Raw genomic sequence first — 20,220 nt, 5'->3', positions numbered from 1 at the left:
AATATATTTCTGTATTTATCAGGAAAGTAGATAAACCCATTTAGGACTTTTGCTAACTTACAAATTTCTTACATATATCTTTTACTTACTTGTAAAACACAGCTAAAAATACCATTCCAAGGAGATTCTAACTTCAGTAATAATAATAAATCATATTTCCTGTATTACCTTAATGTCGTAAAGCTTTATAATTTTGCCACATTTTGCTTTGAAAGATAACCTCAACTTCATTTCTTAAATAGTATCACAGATGCTGACTTAGATGCAGCCACTTTCATCACTATCACATGTGAAATTTCCGGGGGATTAAACTTCAGGAGACTATAACAAAAAACAAGTGCTTCTTTTATAGCCTTGTTAATTAAATTTACTAGAGACCTGGAATTTCAGGTATCATAAAAAAAAATAAAATCTCCAAACTCTTTTGCTTTGCATGTGATAAATGCTACAATGACTATTCTTTTCTGGGGAAAATACAGAAGAAATAATATTAGGTGACAGTGAGGTTCATCACAGCAGGTCGATTGAGATTGTCAGGTTTCATTAGCATGTGTGTGACTGGTAAATAATTGAGTTAATTTTAGGTTGAGTGACATATTTAGAAAACTCTGAATCACCTTATTCTGTGAATTTAATCAACCTTTGCTCTTCCCCAGATAGTTCAGCGTACATCTGCAATATTAAGTTGGAACTGATTCTTCACTCTGCAGCCCTCACAAATACCAGCAGTTTGCAAATTTTCAAAAGCATCAGGTGGATTAAATGCTGGCCTCCAGCAAGGAGTTCCACACAAATAAAGCATCAGAATGACAAAGAAAACAAAAATTAAAAGAAAAAACAAACAGACAAGAAAGCTGAAGAAGAGGCTTTCTTTAACTGAAGTTTTAGCCACATTTATGCTGAAATCTCAATTTGCTTCGTCCTTAAGAATAAAAATGCTCAAGTCCGCAAGACACCGATGCAGAAAGATTATTTCTCTGGAAGCTTTCCAGAAAAACAGCTCCTGCTTGAAAAATTTTGACAATCCTCGAATGCTTCCTTGTGACACTCTGTTGGCCCAATTAAATTACATTACGAAACAAAAAAACTGTACTGCATGTGGATCTTCCAGCTTTGGCTTCTGAAAAATGCTATTTTCAAAGACAGGAAACATCTTTTTCAAAGCTTAGCATTACTTGGAAAGAAGTCACAACTCCTAGCTAATGTGAGCTATTCATTTATGTTTCATCGGATGGCTTCTGATCTCTTTGCACAAAGTTTCTCTTCATTTCCAAAAGACATTCTTCTAGCACAAGATTTGATATTGAACATGACAATATTTAGGTAACACAATGAGCTTTTCTATGTAAAATGTAAGCTGTGAATATATGAGCTTGCAAAAGGGGTATTACTCTTCAGTTTCATACTTTGAATATGCAAACAAGTTTCTTGTGGATTACTGGCAGCTACAGCTTGGGCTCTGACACTTAACTGTTTGTTAATAATATGCAAAGCAATTAATGTAATTATAAATATGGAAAAGAAAAATAGCAACACTATTTACATTATTTCGTTACTAGGAGGTAAAATACTTTGTTAGCTGTAACACAATACAAATTGCTGCAAAGCGTTTAATACAATTATAAAATGCATATATTCAAACCACTACAGTTTATATTCTAGGTCCGTCCTCCTGGGATCAATTTATGATACTCTATGTTGGGCATCTTGTCTTGACAAAATAATGATACTTCATTCCCATGTTGCTACATTTGGCTACCACACACTTTATATATGGATGAGATTAGAGACCTAATCACTGTGCAGTGAATAGCATCACCAGGATGCATGTGGACGGGAAGCAGAAGGCTGATTAGCGCCTATACAGAACGCACCACACGAGTGTGCACCTGCCTCTCCAATTCAGAAATATTTTCCACAAGCAAACAGTAAAAAAGCACAGCAGAATCAACAGCAGATCATACCCACTTCTCCACTGTTGGCACTAGTTTCTTGAGCGTTCATATTAAAAAGCCCACTCAGACATTTACCATCTTCACATGCATGGTACGTAGTGACAGGCAGCAACTCTGCAGTGGAGGTTCAGGAGGTCTACAGGAATTAATCTTCCAGGTGACAGCCTGCTATGTGAATACTTTAAGGTGAATAAAACACATTGTAAGGGAACTACCACTTTCTTAAATACTCAAAAGTCATTAATCCATTCAAGCAGAAAGACTGCCTTCATTTTCTTGCATTTGTAATTAAATTTATGTTCAGAACTATCATTATAAACAACAACCGTTCTTAAACAAGACTATTCCAAAGCTCCTTATTAGTGCTTTAAGTCTGACAGTCGAGTAACACATCATTGACAACCTCAGTTAGAATCATAGAATAGTTAGGGTTAGAAAGGACCTTAAGACCATCAAGTTCCAACCCCCTGCCATGGGCAGGGACACCTCACACTAAACCACATCACCCAAGGCCTCGTCCAAACTGGTCTTGAACACTGCCAGGGATGGAGCATTCACAACCTTCCAGGGCAACCCATTCCAGTGCCTCACCACCCTAACAGGAAAGAATTTCCTCCTTATATCCAATCTAAACTTCCCCTGTTTAAGTTTTAACCCGTTACCTCTTGTCCTGTCACTACAGCCTCTAATGAAGAGTCCTTCCCCAGCATCCCTATAGGCCCCCTTCAGATACTGGAAGGCTGCTATGAGGTCTCCACGCAGCCTTCTCTTCTCCAGGCTGAACAGCCCCAACTTTCTCAGCCTATCTTCATACAGGAGGTGCTCCAGTCCCCTGATCATCCTCGTGGCCCTTCTCTGGACTTGTTCCAACAGTTCCATGTCCTTTTTATGTTGAGGACACCAGAACTGCACACAATACTCCAAGTGAGGTCTCACGAGAGCAGAGTAGAGGGGCAGGATCACCTCCTTTGACTTGTTGGTCATGCTCCTTTTGATGCAGCCCAGGATATGGTTGGCTTTCTGGGCTGCAAGCACACACTGAAGCCGGCTCATGTTCATTTTCTCATCAACCAACACCCCCAAGTCCTCCTCCACAGGGCTGCTCTGAATCTCTTCTCTGCCCAACCTGTATCTGTGCCTGGGATTGCTCCGACCCAGGTGTAGGACCTTGCACTTGCCATGGTTAAACTTCATGAGGTTGGCATCAGCCCACCTCACAAGCGTGTCAAGGTCCCTCTGGATGACATTCCTTCCCTCCAGCATATCAACTGAACCACACAGCTTGGTGTCATCGGCAAACTTGCTGAGGGCGCACTCAATCCCACTGTCCATGTCAGCGACAAAGGTGTTGAACAAGACCGGTCCCAACACCAATCCCTGAGGGACACCACTCGTTACTGGTCTCCAGCCGGACACTGAGCCATTGACCACAACTCCTTGCATGTGACCACAACTTTTTGTGCGCGAAGTAACACCGTGTGTAGCTCAGGAACATACAGCATGTGTAGCAGCATGACTCAGCTATGACCATTCCAGCGAATCAGAAGACACTGCTCACAGGTACCAAAGTGGCATCCTTTTAATCACCTATTGTAAACACGCATTTTCTAGCACTTGAAAGGGAGACAAACAATGGCAACACCAAGCCAATTCAGAAAAGGGAAATAGTTTTAATGTGTAACTTCTTTGCATAACCTTGATAAATAGTGTGTAGATGAAGAAGCAAATTACAAATTAACAGGGAGCTGCTAAAAGCTGACACTTTCTCTAACCAAACCAAATTGCTACTGCGCAGTCACTACTGGCTGAAGCACAGTCCTGCTTTATTTCCCAGATGCTCCATGGGACTGATCCAAAGCTCACCAAAAGCAGCACAGTCCCTTTTGGATGAAGCCTCAATTAAGGACAAGAATAGACAAAACATCTGCATGTAACTCCTGGCTGAGGGCTGGCTGAGGGGTGTTACAATCCCAGTTTATTTGCTGGAACAGCTTCAGGGCTGTTCTGACTCTTCCCTGCAGGCCATGGCCCTGAGGAGCAAACAGTGGTTAGAGCCCACATTCTCCTCTCCTCTGAACAGAGCTCCTTTGCTCAAGTACTTCAGCAAGGAGCTGTTTGAAGAAACAGCCATTCAAACCTGGCACAGTCTCCCGTGGCATACAACCTTTCTGGTTGTATGGGGAGGAAAACAGCCACCCTGCATCTCTGGAGGGGTCTTGTGAGCCATACACACCTGCAAGACTATCAACCACCCTCCTCCCCTCTATGTCAGGCCATGCAACACCTTGAGTGACCCAGGGGCAGGGGACAGCCAGGGTACTGTCACCCCCTCCCCTGCACATGTCCACCGCCCACTGTTAACAGCGATGCCCATACAGCAGTGCTGAAGGGCCCTGTGCAGAAGCTTTACCCTATGGATGGAGGAGACACAATCCTTACAGGTGAACTCCCCAGCTTCTGTCTGTCACAATTTAACATTATTTTCTATGTTTGATGTTTCAGATTTGCATGTATTTAAAAAAAAAAAAAAAAAATCTGCATCGTGCCACTTATTTCCCTGATGCTTCAGAACACAAACATTGCAGTTCTGCTGTTTGGCATAGGCTGCCACAGATGGAAGACAGGTATCTGGCCGCCAACATTTAAACAGGACCAGATTACTTCTTTAGAAATTTTAGCTGTTTAGTACTTGCAGTCGTGCGATAAGCCAGACCAACCCTTCTCTCCATAACAAGTGCATACACAAGGGGAGACCATGGCCTGTGTAGAATTCACGCATGCAGAGGCATCTGGGGTGCACTGGGACTTCCTTGATGGCTAGTTTTGGAAAGAAATGGGATAATGTTTTCTAACCTGGCATGGAAAGCTCTGAACATTACGCACCTTTCTGCCAGAAGGATCTCATTTACTGGAAGGGAAGGAAAACAAGGTTACCCAGTAGCCATTTCAGCTAATGTCAGCCGGGAAGATCTGTTATTTCTGAGTCCTTCAACCCATGCTGAATTTGGTGCATGATTTCACTAAATCAGCTGTGCTCCTTTCCCAGCTGATGGCTGCCTATTTACTCTGACCTCAAATCCTCCAGCTCTCTCTCCCCAGAGTTACAGTCATTCTCTGCTATTATGCCTGATCTTCCACAGAAGTTTCCGTATCTTCCAGGCTCATCACAACAACCCTTGGAGCATAAGCCAAAGCCAGCCTGACACAACAGATTTGGGTCTTCTGTTGGAGGCACCCATATGCCTCAAAGACTGCAGTTCATCACCTACACTTACCAAATGGTGCTGAGCACACTCATGTGGGATGGCACTCCTGCAATCAGGGCAGTGCTGCCTCTTGTTTTTCTTCATCCCCTTCTTTTTTTTCTTTTAAAGCAAAAAGTTGGTTAAAGCAAGTCTGAGGTTAAGTTCACAATTCATGCTCAATGAGCTCTCTTGTGCTGTGTCCAAAACCAGCACAAAAATATTGTCACCTTTTCCTGGAACCCTGTGCTCAGCCTGGGGAACGGGGCTTCCTTTTCTGCTCCAGCGTTCCTTGAGCCTCAGTACTTTGGGGCTTGAAGATTTCTTTCATATGCAGAAGGGTGGTGCTGCTGGGTGGTGCCTGCATGACTGTATGCATGCAGGGAGAAGTTTCCATGAGCAACAGAAAGTAAGCTATGCCATCAAAGTAGTTCAGTGCTTATTCCTTTCTTCCTTTCTGCATGACATCTTGGGAAAAAGTCAGGGAGAAAATGAATGCTGACAACTGATAGGCATGGGCACTGTCTTGAGGAAAGCAGGGAAACGTGCTACCCCACGGACAAGGGCACAGGTGGTGGGAAGGGAGAGGCTGGTTTGCTCCCGGATGGGGATTAGAAGTCACACAGTCAAAGCAAGGCCATGTGCCCTACTAATAGCAGCAGCTTCCTGCTCAAAATAAGAAGCAGCTTCACACATTTGTTCTCCAATTGGGTTCAGACATAAGCTACAACACAGATGTTCACAGGGCACAAAGGGGACACCCAGCAGAGCTGGCTGCAAAAGAAAATTTACAGGACTGACAGCAAGTTGCCTTTTACAGCAAGCTCTCTAGAGAGGCAGTAAAAGGGAAGCTCATTCGGCTATGTTTCTTTTTCCTGAAGCTCCTCCTTGTGTAAGATCCCACTGCTGCCAATCTCCGGAGACTGCAAATGAATTAAAAAGAGGAAGAAAAGGCAAAAAATATGGGAAAGCAAAACAAAGGAGCAAAGCAGAAAATAAAACAAACGAGACTGAATAAATTCTCCACAAAAAGGAATGGATAAAATAAGAGAAGGGACATCAATAGATATAAGAAATATTAAGGAAATTTAATCATCAGAAACAATGTTGAGATCTTTTGTACACACTCTGAAAACACCATTAGACATAAGATCCTTTGACAGGCCGGAACATGGGTCTGAACACCCAAGAGATCCAGCAGCAGGACAATTACACATTAAGTGATTCAGACAGGTACCTGACCCCTACATAAAATGGAGACAATTGGCTCTTATTTTGCCAAACAGGTCTGCCAAACAGACTTGCAGGTCTTGGGATCTACAGGTAAAGCAGATTATGACAACATTTTGCATTCTGATTCTTACAGAACCAGCAACTTACTGTGAAAACCCACTTTTGTGGAGGGGTCCTCTACACTGTCCTGGGTTCAGTAGTAGCAGTCATTTTTCTCCTTCTTAGTAGCTGGTGCAGTGCTGTGTTTTGACTTTCAGCCTGGGAACAGCACTGATAACACTGATGGTTTTAGTTGTTGCTCAGTAATGTTTATTCTGACCAAGGACTTTCTGAGTCCCATGCTCTGCCAGGGAGGAGGGGAAGCTGGGTTAAGTAGAGGCAGGACACCTGACACAAACTAACCAAAGAGGTATTCCATACCACAGTACATTGTGCCCTCTATATATACTGGGGGCAGTTACCCAGAAGGCCTAGATCTCTGCTCGGGTCAGGCTGGGTTTCAGTTGGCGGGTGGTGAGAGGTTGTATTCTCTCCCCTTGTTGTTTACCCTACCATTATTATTATTGGTGGTAGCAGCAGTGATTTGTGTTATACCTTAGTTACTGGACTGTCCTCATCTCCACCTGTGGGAGTTACATTCTTTCGATTCTCATCACCATCCCTCTGGGAGCAAGGGGAGGAAGGAGTAGGGAGTGAGCGAGCAGCCGCGTGGTTCTGGGCTGCTGGCTGGACTTAAACCACAACATACACAAAAAACTGGTCCTGGATATTATTCATAAGAAGAATTCAACCTCTCCCACATTAAAAATATCTCATACAGATCAAGGTAAGTTCCAACTGTTACATCCAAATACTCAAAGAAACCTCTTCCTCTTTAGTGCTGAGACTGAAAAAATTGACTAGGTCTATAAACTCTTCCGAAATAAAACCTTCTTGTTTCTTTCTTCACTGCTAGGAGCTCAGCAGAGTTTCAAGCATCATAAAATGTGACCTGACTTTTAAAAAAGAAATCACATAGAAATTGCTTTGTTATATGCAAGAACGTTTTTCTGAAATTGCCTGAATATTTTCTGTAAATGTTCCAAGTGAGATATTAGCTTCACTGAAATACTTGAGAAAATTTCCGGGAACCTCAGCGTAACTGAGATTTCAACTTTTATGGCCATGTTCTCCCACCATTTAGTCACATTCATACCTTCACTACCTTTAACAGATGCAAAGAAAACCAAAGAAAACAGATGAAAAGCCAGTTACCACACAGCCTGAAGTGAAGTACTGGGGGGATCAAGAGCACATCTATTTTTTCTGACTCACTGATTTTACCTTCAATACTTCTTACTTGTTCATGGAGACTCACTTTTTTGTTCAGTCTGAACCTAAATTTTTAAGTTTGGCCACACATTTCTCTCTGAGTGACTGTGAGCATCACACCCCTCCCCAGCTTCTGCCATACAAATACCACATGTTCTACTGAAAATTCAGCCTGCAAAGATCCATCATATTGTCCCATTCATGGCAGATGAGATTTATCAAGAGCTTTAAGAAGTTCAGCATTAAACTGTCAACAAAATTCACACACACTCTAAATCATCCAATATAAAGCATGAATGTATCCATTACACATACCTATTTGTTGCAGATACTCTCCAAGTTTCAAGAAACATATAACCAAGAATTACGCCAAGTTCAGAGTCCAAGATCTGAAAAGGAGATAACATATATTTGTAAAAGTCACTAAAAGCATATGGCATAAGCATATAAAAGAAAAAAATCTCCAGTGAAAAATTACTATTTTAAAATGAGTTCATAAGATAGTCCTAAAGTTGTGCATCGCCTCGGAAATGTTGCGGGTAATAGCAATGATTGTATGATAATTTATAGGGTATTATATTTAAGATATATAGTATTGCATAGATTCTTAGTGAGCTTCTACATGCAAGTTCAAAATTAGTAGAAAACTCTGAAAACACACCAAATTTTCAATCAGCAATTTTGCTACAACTGTTTCTAATGAAAGAACAAGCCCAACATATTAAATATGCAAAACTTCCAGTGGCATATCAGAAAATATAAATGATTTAGGAAACCACAAGCATCCCTATGTACATTTAAGAATATTCTGGCTTTAGTTTTCAGCAAGACCACTGTATGAATACAGAAAGTACATGAAAAATCATGGATATTTTTATGCACATTACCTCTTTATTGTCTAAAAATGCTCAACATGCCAGTTCTGCTACAGGTGTGATACTCTAGGTGTACATTTTTGTAAGTATATGTAAAACATCTAATCACCATTAGTCTCAGAGTCCCTGTAAAATTTCGTGGTGATTCCCTTACAGTGACCCTAAGTGCCATGCATTTGATAAGTCTGATCTGCTTAAGAAGGCAAAAAAGAGGGAGAAGATGCATCAGGAGAAAGAAACTGGCTCTGCAGACCAAGGTAAGACATAAAGGGGGAAGAAAGAGATGAAAAAAATAGTTCATGAGTCTAAATGCGCTTGAACCAATCTTTGTTTTGGACAATGATTTCTGAGACGACCATCACCATCATGAGTACATGCTCTGTTGAGTAGTCCAGTAGCACCATTAGCATTTCTGAATTCTGCAGCAGTAAAAACTGTTTCACACAGTGTTGCCATACAGCCACAACTCTTAAAAAAATAATTGGCTTTTTCTTTTCCCCACAGCTTTGCCTGAGCTTTTGCCTGCAGCTGCATTATTGGTGCCCATCACATGATTCCCAGAGTAGGCAAAGTGAATCACCCCAGAAGAGTTAAGACAAATCCGTTACAGAGCAGCCTATACCCACTTTGCATCAATGGTCACCTGGCTGGAAGCATGCATGTACTCCAGCTGAAGAGCAGGCACATTCTTCTCCAAAGTCTTGGCCCACCAAAGGAGTCCTAGACTCCCTCTGCTCCCTTCTGTGAGCTGGTAATTTTCAAGCAGAGACAAAATGTAAATATCTGCATGGATAATTATTTCACTGCTCATTTTTTGCAAGATAATCAGACAGAAAGATAAGGCTCGCTCTGAGAAACAGAAGCAGTAGAAATGTTTATGCAGCAACTGCGTGAAAGATTCTGCCAATTCTTACAAAAGCAACAGTTCGTTGATTTGTAGCTGCTGCCTACTTTCATGTGCAAGAACAACAACTACAGAAATCCCTCACTGGTCTTCTCTATATATTTTCAGGCAATCCCTATAAACATGACAACCTCTAGGATTATTTATCCTGGACTGTCTTTGTTTAACCTCAGCAGGCAACTAAGTATCTCACAGCTGCCTGCTTACGCTCACCCCCCTCCCTGCCCCATAGATGGGGAGGAGAATCAGAAAAAAAAAGGCAAAACCCATGGGGTTTTGAACAGTTTGATAAGTTTCTTATCTCCTATTTGAGCAGGAGATAAAAACAGTTTAATAACTGAAATAAAATTTTATAAGAATATCAATAATGATAATAATAATAACGAGAAGGAAGACAACAAAAAGAGAGAGAGATAAACCCCAAGACGGACAAGTGGCACACAATACAATTGCTCACCACCCGCTGACTGATGTCCAGCCTGTCCCCAAGCTGCAATCACCCCGCCCCATCAACTTCTTGAAAGGCAGCTATGCTCACCACTACACCACCAATGCTTAAGAAAGCTTGTGTTGCCTTTTTAGTAGTTAGTGGAGACATATTCCTTACTTTGTTCACCACATAAACTGGGATCTGATGATGTCCATCTTGCCATGTTCAGCAATGTTTATGGCTTGTCACAAGAGGCTCCATACAGTCACCCGAGCTATAAATAATTCACCCTTATGTTGTCAATCCAGATCCACCTAAGCCACTTCAATTTTAGCAGCCTGATTCACCTGTTGGTTGTTTTGATGTTCTTCAGTGACCTGAGTCTTGGGTAAACTCATCTATGTGAGGTCCCTTCACAAACAGGCTCTCCACTCAGGCAGCAGTATAATGCCACAGTGCAGCAGTCCCTACACATTTACGTCTGTGCTGCCAGTTGTTGCCATTTCTGCTATTGAGGACAACTACAGACAAGCCAGGCTCCAAGTTCAGATTCCATCAGAGGTATGAGTAACACTGCTACACCTCTGCCCTTTGCACCTCCTACTCAATTCCCCAAGAGAGTTTCACGATAAGGCATAGAGAAAACGCAAAGGCAATGCCATGGAAGTGAATGTGAAAATTAGTCAAATATTACCCCTAAAAGGAGTGGAAGCTATTTACTAGGTAATACCAATAAAAATCTGCAAGATCAGAGGTTGGCCAAAGTTCACCCTTTATTTTCTACAGTAATGTCCTCCATTTTTTTCTGTACTTCCTTCTTCATCTGTTAGCCCTGTAACACCTTTTCCACACAGAATCACAGAATATCTCAAGTTGGAAGGGAGACATAAGGATCATAAAGTCCAACTCCCTCTCCTTGCAGGACCACCTAAAACTAAACTGTTTTAGGGAAGCTTACTCCAGTGACCAATCATCATCCCAGTGAAGAACCTTTTCCTAACGTCCAATCAGAACTTCCCCTGGCGCATTCAGTTTCCTTGTTGTCCTGTTGCCAGTCACCAGAGTGGAGCTCAGCACCTCCACTGCCCCTCTTGAGGCATTCTCTAGACTATGCTTGCCCCTCTTACCCTCCTCATCTCTGGCTGCCTGTTTTATCTTCACCTGCAAGGACCCTACAGGCACTCCTTGTAGTTGACTGTTACCACACCTTGACAGGAGTTACCACCCATCTCTTGAGGCACATTTACCACCTAAACGCACCATGTTCCCCAGCTGTAACATCTTCAGCCAAGTGACCTTCACAATAGGTAGTAGATTACAGGGACTGAACTGAAGTCCAGCAAAACTTGTGTCATAAAGGTAACCTTCAAAATATCAAACAGGTGTAAAAATCTACTAATGCGGCAACGCATGAAATGATGTTGCTCAAAGACAAGTCTCAAGGGATTGTTGACCTGAGAATTGCTTATGACATATTTATAGAGAAACATTATGAATTACTGCATGGCTGAGATAGCTCTGTGACAGAACGTTTGAAGTCAAAGATAAGAACAATCGTATGTAAGTATAAGCACATGATTTGCTGTGCATCACATTAGATGTGTTTATTTTAGAAATGGCCACCCATCTGACTGTTCCAAAAACCCTTAAGGAATTGCTAAAAGATGCCAGGGAAAGTTTAACATGTAGCGCACTTTCTATCTTTAATAATACCAGCTGTCGCTTTACAAATCATGCCCTTCACAGTTATCCCATATTCTGCAAACACCAAAAAAACCCCAAACCCTCCCACAGTTATTAACATCTGCTTCATTTACTGATTCTGACAAACTCAAGGACAAAGGCATGATTTAACAGATTGCTCTGCGTAAAGAAAGAACGTAGTCCACGAAAGGATTCATCAAATGCCCCTGTCAGAAGGCTTTATAAAGCACAGCTTAATGAACGCATGCAAATTGCTATAATATATAAAATGCCTGATACCACTTCAACAAGTAATATGCTTATGAAATCTACAGAGAATGGTAAGATAGATCAATCTAATTTGTCTTTGAAATAAAGTGATTTGGTTTCCTCCAGATAATTTCAATCTCTTTTTTTTTAAATGCCTTGTGGCATGACAGCAATGCATTATGTACAATGAACCACCGCTTTAGACCCTAGAAGATGTGATTACTCAATAGAAAAAGCATTCAGCAACAGACAAACTGGAAGCACAGTGGTACACTTCAATATTTTCCTTCAATGTTTTGACATGCTGGCAATTTTAAAAAATTGTTATTTCCAAGCCCTGCTGCATTTAAACAGCCCTTATTTTTTTCGTTATTGCTCGATGTGGTGTTGAAGCCTGAGTGCAAGTCAGACTGATACTTACAGAATAAGGAACTGCTCAGATATGAAAGCACATCACAAAACACATGCACCCAGGATGATCACTGCTGTTGCTGTTTTCAACATTATTGATCTAGAGATCTGACCATCTGCTTTTCATCAAGATAAGGAAAGAATAGCTTATGAGCTAAAATGACTCTTGATTAAAAAAAAACAACATTTTCTATAGCATTTTTCCCATGACAACTGATTTTTCTTTCCACCAAATTACTTAAATAAAAAACTAATGTATTTTCAGTGTTTTGTCAAAGAAGCTAAATCCCACAATCACCCTTTATGAATTTATGGGAAAATAAATAAACTTCTCTGATTTTTTACTCAGAAAAAAACACATAGAAAAGAACATGGCGTAGTAAGCACATCAGAAACTAGAAGATGCAGAGTTTGTGGATCTTGACTTCACTATTTGGGCTCAGAAGGTGGGAAAGAGAAAGAGGACTGTGAAATAGCATGATTATTCCCTTTTAAAAACTTGTTTTCTCTGAAAAGTTCTCTCAGAGAAGCCTAGGTACAGCTAGTGATGCCTCGGGACTCAAAGGGATTATATCACTGTTTCTGCACACTATTTTTCAGTAGAGGTGCTACTCACCCTTTAACAAATTTGTTACACCATCATATGTACTAACATAAAACTGACCCTTGATAATTTTTGACCACCTTACACCTTCAGCCCACCAGTCATCCGCAGAATATAGATATAGAACACAAACTGTCTGACTTCTTCATCTTCCCTTCAGTCATATTTCTCTGGAGTCTGTGATGGACAAGGTCTGGGGTGCAGTTTGTCAGTTCTTTTACATGCCATTTATTAGGCCTACAACTCTCCAGCTAGAGGGTGTTCGTCCTATTCTACAGAATTCAAGTTTTCATAGGAAATCAAAAGAACTCTCATGCTGGGACTGCAAAAGGAAAACAAACACTTCCTAAGTAACACTTTCTTGGGTGGATCTTGGTTACATCATGCTAGGAGAAGAATCCCCAGTATAGTAGTCTAATAGCTAAACAGTTTCAACTCCTATTTTATATCATCCATTGCATGTTCCATGTTACTACATAAGTAATTGCTGTTATTGTCAAAGCTAAACACAAGTTTTGCTCAGTGCCTTAGGCAAACTGACAAAGTTGAGCAGTACTTGCTGCAGGATTCTCAAATCTCTGCATCACGGGACCACAGTTTCTCATTAAGAATTAACTAAACTGTTAAATAAGAGTTCAGGTTGAAACACTATGTCAGAAATGTATTGTGATCTTCTCACGTTAAAGGCATCAACTTCTAAAATCTCTGTGCAAATTCTGTTACACCGAATATTCAGTATGTGCCAGGCACTGTGGAAAAGGTTTTTATTTCTTTGCAAATGAATACACATTAGAGCGAGTGTGTATACTATTTTCCTAGAATTGGGTTTGTGTCTCTGAAAATAAAGGGGTCATATCTTTAGCACTCTGTATCACTTTTAGATGCTAGTTAAAAATATTTAACAAAGCAGGCTATTCTCATTTTCTCAAATTTGCAAGATGGTGGGCTCTCCAGCTTTTCATTCAGTCAAAGACTGAAATCTGGGAATAAATGAACACAATAAGCCTTTCTTTATTATACCTCATTTCTCAAAGTAATTCTTTCAGGTTCCATCATTACCATGACTATTTTAAATCTGTTCTTTTTAACATAAAACTACAAGTGCAGAAAAATATCTCCACTTTTTACTGTACATCCAGGCCAACAGATTCACAGTTGGAATAGCTAATAAAGGCAAATTGTGGAAGCTCCACCACACACCTTCTCTTTTATCTCCTAAGCCCATATGAAATTATACTAATTATCTTAAGTAAAATTAAACATTCTAACTGTTCCCTGAAATAGGGAGGAAATTATTCTTGGGAGTCAATCTTCTTACAGATGCTTTAAGATGCAACATCTAATAGATTTCAGGGTTAAAAAGAGCCTTGGGGTAAAGGGTTTAAACTTCAACAAGGAAAGTTCAGGTTGGATATAAGGAGGAAGTTCATTACTGTGAGGGTGCTGAGACACTGAAACAGATTGCCCAAAGAAGCTGTAAGTGCTCCATCTCTACCAGTGCTCAAGGCCAGGCTGGACAAATTCTTGGGTGACATGGTTTAGTGGGAGGCATCCCTGCCCATGGCAGGCAGTTGGAACCAGATGATCTTAAGGTCTCTTCCAACCCAAACCATTCTATGATTCTATTAATTCAGTTTTAGTCTAATAAAACAGCTTCAAAAAGTACATTAACCTGTACAACAGCATCAACGAAATTACAGTCACACTGTGTGAAATGGAGTGTGCTACACGATAATGTAATAAAACATTTTTTTAACTTGTTACTTTGGGTTTTTTCTATTGGGGTCATAAGTGTTTGAAGTCAGGGAGCACTGTTTTAATAAAATAAGCAGGAAGCAGAGCCGGTTCCCCCAGTCCCACACAGAATCACAGGATCAACTAGGTTGGAAAACACTTTTAAGGTAATCAAGTCCAACTGTAACCCCAGGACTGCCAAGACCACCACTAAACCATGTCAGTAAGGGCCTTCCAGTGACAGTGACTTCACCACTGCTCTGGGCAGCCTGTTCCAATGCCTGATTAACCTCTCTGTGAAGAAATTGTTCCTAATACCCGATCTAAACCTCCCCTGGTGCAACTTGTGGCTGATTACCTCTTATCCTATCACTTGTTACTTGGGAAAAGACAGCAACCCCCATCTCACAACAACCTCCTTTCAGGTAGTTGTAGAGAGCGGTAAGGTCCTTCCTGAGCCTTCTCTTATCCAGCCCAAACACCCCAGGTCCCTCAGCCATTCCTCATCACACTTGTGCTCCAGACCCTTCACCAGCTTCGCTGCCCTTCTCTGGACCAGCTCCAGCACCTCAATGTGTCTCTTGTAGTGAGGGGCCCAGAACTGAACACAGGATTCAAGCTGCAGCCTCACCAGTGCTGAGTACGGGGACGTAATCACTGCCCTGGTCCTGCTGACCACACTATTGCTGATACAAGCCAGGATGCCGTTGTCCTTCTTGGGTGCTTGGACACAAGCAGGCTCACATTCAGCTGCATCAGTCAGCACCCCCAGATCCTTTTCTACTGAACAGCTTTCCAGCCACTCTTCCCAAAGCTTACTAGTCCCTAGTCTCTGCTCTAACAGATTCTTGCTACCCGTCACAGAGAGGGTATTCATCTACCTCTGTTACGGACAAAGTAACCTATACTGGACAGCAGCATAATCAATAACAGCAAACAGCTCTGGGACTATCCTAAACTGAGAGTGACATAGACCAGAAAGTGAGATTCTTCCTTTTATTAGCTTCTTGGCAAGCTAGTACAAACCCACGTTCCCTATTAAACAAAGAAAAATGTGGAGGTCTGTACAAATACAGACCTTTTCCAAGCTCCCAAATGGGAGCTGAAAATGCCCTCTTCCCCTGAGGTGTGGGAATATGAGAGAAAGGACTTAATGCTTTTAAGTCTGTCTCAACAGTAGTGTCCAAGGTGCAAAGACTCCCAACCTGAAATATTTCCATGAAAGTACAAGGTATTGAGCAACTTTACTGTGACAAGCACTTCTGAAGGTGAAGGTTTTCACAACATGCAGCCTACACTACCTTGCTGCATCTCTACAGAGGATCTGGGATACACAGAAATGTGTTGCCATCATTGCAGTCTAGAGGTTAGAATAGAAACTCCATAAGGAAATAGATTTTTTTTTTTCCCTTTTCTCTTAAAAGTAAGGAAGAAGCACTAAGCTGCACTATTTAATCCTAGTGAATGAGTAAGCAACTGAATGCAATAGATGCAATAAATCTCTAATCCTTCTCTTTAACTACAGTGACAACTGTTGGGAAAACCCTGTTCAAATAATCACAAAGAATGTAAAAAGGGGTTCCAGTAAGTTGAATATAGATCACATTTTTTACAAGTAAGATCTATGAGGACAACACAGGTAAGTTCAGCATGCCCATGACATTTAGTTGTCCTGGAAGGCCCTTAAATAACACCTATCACCACAATATTGAACGACCATTCCTGCATAAAAGGAGGAATCGTTTAGAACTAGCCATCAGTAACATCCAGTCTCAGAAATAACAGGTGATTCAAAAAGATCCACAGAAGAAACAAGAGGTCTGTCATGTCCTCCTTGAAATGATCACCCATTGTAGTGGGGGCTAGCTGCAATCCACAGGTGTTTCTCACATTATTTTTAGCATTAACCGAAAGCAAGGCCAATGTCCCCTCTTGTCTCAGAAGCGAAAATGGAAGCTGGAGCTGTGAGGAGAAGCAGGATCAAACAGCTTGAGAGGAGTCTAGGAAGTCTTTTTAATCACTCATATCTCCTGCTAAAAGTGGAGGACAAGCACCAAGATGCCATTCCCTGAAGAGTCAGATATAATGAGGAAAATCTGATCAAGATAAGGATTATTAGCAGACAGGCTAGTGGCAGAATGAATTCACCACAGTGATGATAAAACAGTATTAAGAAAGCCGAGCAATTTTAAGGAAAGGGAGCTAAAAATACCTGCAGAAGTCACACTCCTCTAAGTCCTTCTTGTTTTCATTATGGTGATGCTTCAAAATTAACTGTCCAACAGACAACTCTGTACTCTGTCTGCTACAGTCAAGATGAAGCATGGTAGGCTGTGGTAGGCCTGTAGTCTGCAGGGATTGTGTGTCTTTATGAATGATGAGGATAGCTGCATTTTGTTTCAGTTACTGTGTATTAGGAGCAGAACCTTGCTGTCTGGCAAGGTTTCAGCACAAGCTTCAGCTGGGAAAAGCCTGGGTACAGTTCTTGTGCTGTATTATTGAAAGAATATACTACTCAGAAGGACAAACTAGGTCTTGTCTAATTTTCTGATCTTGCTTTCTTCAGGAGGACCAACCACACACTATCTGTTACACAGACACATGCACACCACTTCCTAACAGCACCGGTAAAAGACCCAGACACATGTCCCAAATGGTTTTGGTGAAGGCAGCTGACATCCTCAAACCCAAGGGTCTGGAAGGAACAAGGTGTTTCTTACACTAAGCTCAGATTGGGATCTTTTGGCATCTGTTAGCAAACACACGAGCAGTGGCCATTTTTCTTTCTAGCCCCTTTGGGAACACTATGACTTCATATTTCATGCTTAATTATTTTTAATTAGCCTCCATAAATGCTTTTATGCATTCTCACAAAAACTTCCCTAAATTTACCAAATTCTGTGTTCCAGATATTTTGGTTTTCTGCTCAAGTAATGCACTCGGAGTTTATTGAACTTGACCTCCAAGTAATGCACCTGGAGTTTACTGAACTTGACCTCTTGGGATGTTTGAAAAAATTCTTTTAATTTTCAGTCTAAATTCGTTCAGGACTAATTAATAAACATTATCTTGTGCTGGTATTATCCTTCAATTTCAACAGCTCTCCTCCCTCCCCGATGTTTGCCCTTCAAAGGTATTTAGAACAAAGTGTTTTCCTGGATATTATGCACAAATTATAGGGAATGGAGGTTCAGCATATTTTGTCACAAAGTCTGACAGAAGGTAACCATCCACTGGGAAAACTTACTCACTTATTTTTTTACTAATGATGAAAAGGCAGACGCTGATTTCTTTTTCTGGTTACTCCAGTATAAATCAGGAATAAATCAGAAAATACCTGCATGGAGAGCAAACTATAACCTCTAGCTAGCCAAGAGGCAAGAATTGCATCTGAGCAGCATCTGCCTAGGGCTGCAGTGGGGACTGTGAGCACTAAGTTGTCAGTGGAGAACAAATACCTGATAGAGCAAGAGTTAGCAGTAGGCTTCTGTCATGTAAGAGCCTTCATTAGCTCTACCCCAGCCAAAACCATGACACCATCACAGTTCTGTACTGAATTCAATGCCATTCAAATATGTTTGGAATGGTGTCAGGACACACAATGCATCAAGCCTCTCTGAGTGCCAGAACACTGTGGTGCTGTTTCCAACCTGTGGTTGTAACGCTATGGACAGCAGTGAGATTTCTCACTTCTTGAACCATGATGTCTGAACATCCACAGAACCTATAATTAAATACCCAAGGAAGTCTGAGGCCCACCTGAGACAGACAAATATTTGCCCCTAGGGCTCAACTCCTCCCATCCTAATGTGGATATCTAATCTTAGACAAACTGCACCCAACTACAGGGCCCAATGATTGTAAAAGGAATCTAGGAAAAATAGTTTTGATGCAGGCAATTATGAAGTAGGTAACTCAGGGTAGCTGAGACAAATCTTACTGCTGAAGTCTGCCTCAGGAGAGCTAACATTTAGACAGATCTGAAGTCATAAACAGGAGTTCAAAGGATGGGTTTTCAATGGCACCATGTTCTAGTCTTTAAGTCTTTATTCAGTCCAGCCTTTTCTTGTTGAATTTTAAATAGAAGAATTTGAGATTTGGCTCAATAATAGCAGCAATAAAAGTCATCAGGAACACGAATTTATGAGAAAATATTAAAATAACTAAATATGCATAGCTTGACTAAAGCCACTATTGAAAACTAAATCTGATAATTACCTACAAGCTCTGGAAGGATACACACACTAAGGCTTTTTTTTTTAATAGGGATTTTCAGGAAACTATAGCTAAAAGTAATGTGATTATACTGAGCAAGGTAAAATTTAGGCTGACAGGGAAAAAATCCTAATAATGAAGTGTATTCTATTATAGAATAACCTTCCAGAGGAAATTGGCTGAAGTCCAATCACATCTAAAGCCAACTGGACAAAGATCTGCAGAGAACAATCCTGCATTAGCTGCAAGATGGACTAGGTGACTCAACAGCACTTTTTCATTTTTAAATTCCTATCATTCCACTGCATAAAATAAGCCAATAACCCAAAGGGAAGAGGGAAATAGGCTTAGCAACAACAGCACAGCTGTCTCTTCTTCGAGGTCTGCACGCTGCAATCAGTGCGCCTTGTACTGATTGCACTGAGGGAGGAAACATCTGTATGTGTCAGAGTACTGGGTTAATTTGGTACTACAAAGTCATATGCCTGATGTCCCCTTCTCCCTCTTGCTCCACTCCTTAATAAAATAACATTAGCAGAAGAACCAACCATGTGTTGTGAATGTATCAATCACGATTTTTGCTGCAGCAGGTACTCATAATTGGTTTAAGATTTCTTGATCTCAAATTCAAACTGGTGTTAAACAAACACAAAAAATGAATAGCCTGTAGGAACACGGAAATAATCTTGCCACCTGGTGATCTACAAGGAATACAGTAACAATGTTTTCCTAAAGCTATGATACACATGATTAAAGCTGTACAATAGTTCACTCTTTAGTTTTGAAGAGGTTTTGAATTTTATAGCTAAAATATCTTGCTGAAAGTTTATGTTAACATACTGTCTGGTTTTTGTTATGCTTAAGCCACAAGTTAACAGAATCTTCTTAAAGAAAGACTTCAGTTTAACTGTGGGTTTGGTTTCCCTCTCCAGAGAATACAAAATGGTCTTAACACTATATATATGTATATAAATACAAAAATATTTTCTGGAGAAAGTGTTTTCAAGTGTAACATTAGCTTTCTACAACCCACCGCAACTCTGCTTTTCTCATAGCAGTTGCACTCTGTAATGCTGACCAAACCTCTTGTATCCACTTCATGGAGAGGTCTGATATTTCAAAGAAAGTATTTGGGATTTATAGCAGGGACAGCTTCTCTAAAAAATATTTTAAAAGAACATTATCATCATCTGACGAATAGATCTGAATGCCATAGGGGTTTGGGGTTGATTTGCCTTAGGGGGGTTCGGTTTTGTTGAGGTTTGTTGGTTTTTTTCTGCCTCAAGGGCTCAATTAAGCATACAACAGAGACAGGATTTGTGTCTTTCAAAAAAAGCAATATTAATGGAAACC

General features: G+C 40.9%; 1 protein-coding gene across 8 annotated transcripts in view; it reads right to left on the bottom strand.

The window, feature by feature from the left end:
• Positions 1–20,220, bottom strand: part of ENOX1 (ecto-NOX disulfide-thiol exchanger 1) — a 371,724-nt gene that overhangs the window by 290,132 nt on the left and 61,372 nt on the right. For all 8 annotated transcript variants that reach the window (XM_062636831.1, XM_062636830.1, XM_062636823.1 and 5 more), the window contains exon 2: positions 8,057–8,130. The gene's annotated coding sequence lies outside the window, so the exon portion shown is untranslated. The remainder of the gene's footprint in view (positions 1–8,056; positions 8,131–20,220) is intronic.

The sequence above is a fragment of the Pezoporus occidentalis genome, unplaced genomic scaffold, assembly GCF_034315485.1.
Source record: "Pezoporus occidentalis ecotype Australia unplaced genomic scaffold, CSIRO_AGI_Poc_V1 ctg5, whole genome shotgun sequence".
Taxonomy (NCBI): domain Eukaryota; kingdom Metazoa; phylum Chordata; class Aves; order Psittaciformes; family Psittacidae; genus Pezoporus; species Pezoporus occidentalis.
This window is presented reverse-complemented; position numbering and strand designations above follow the sequence as displayed.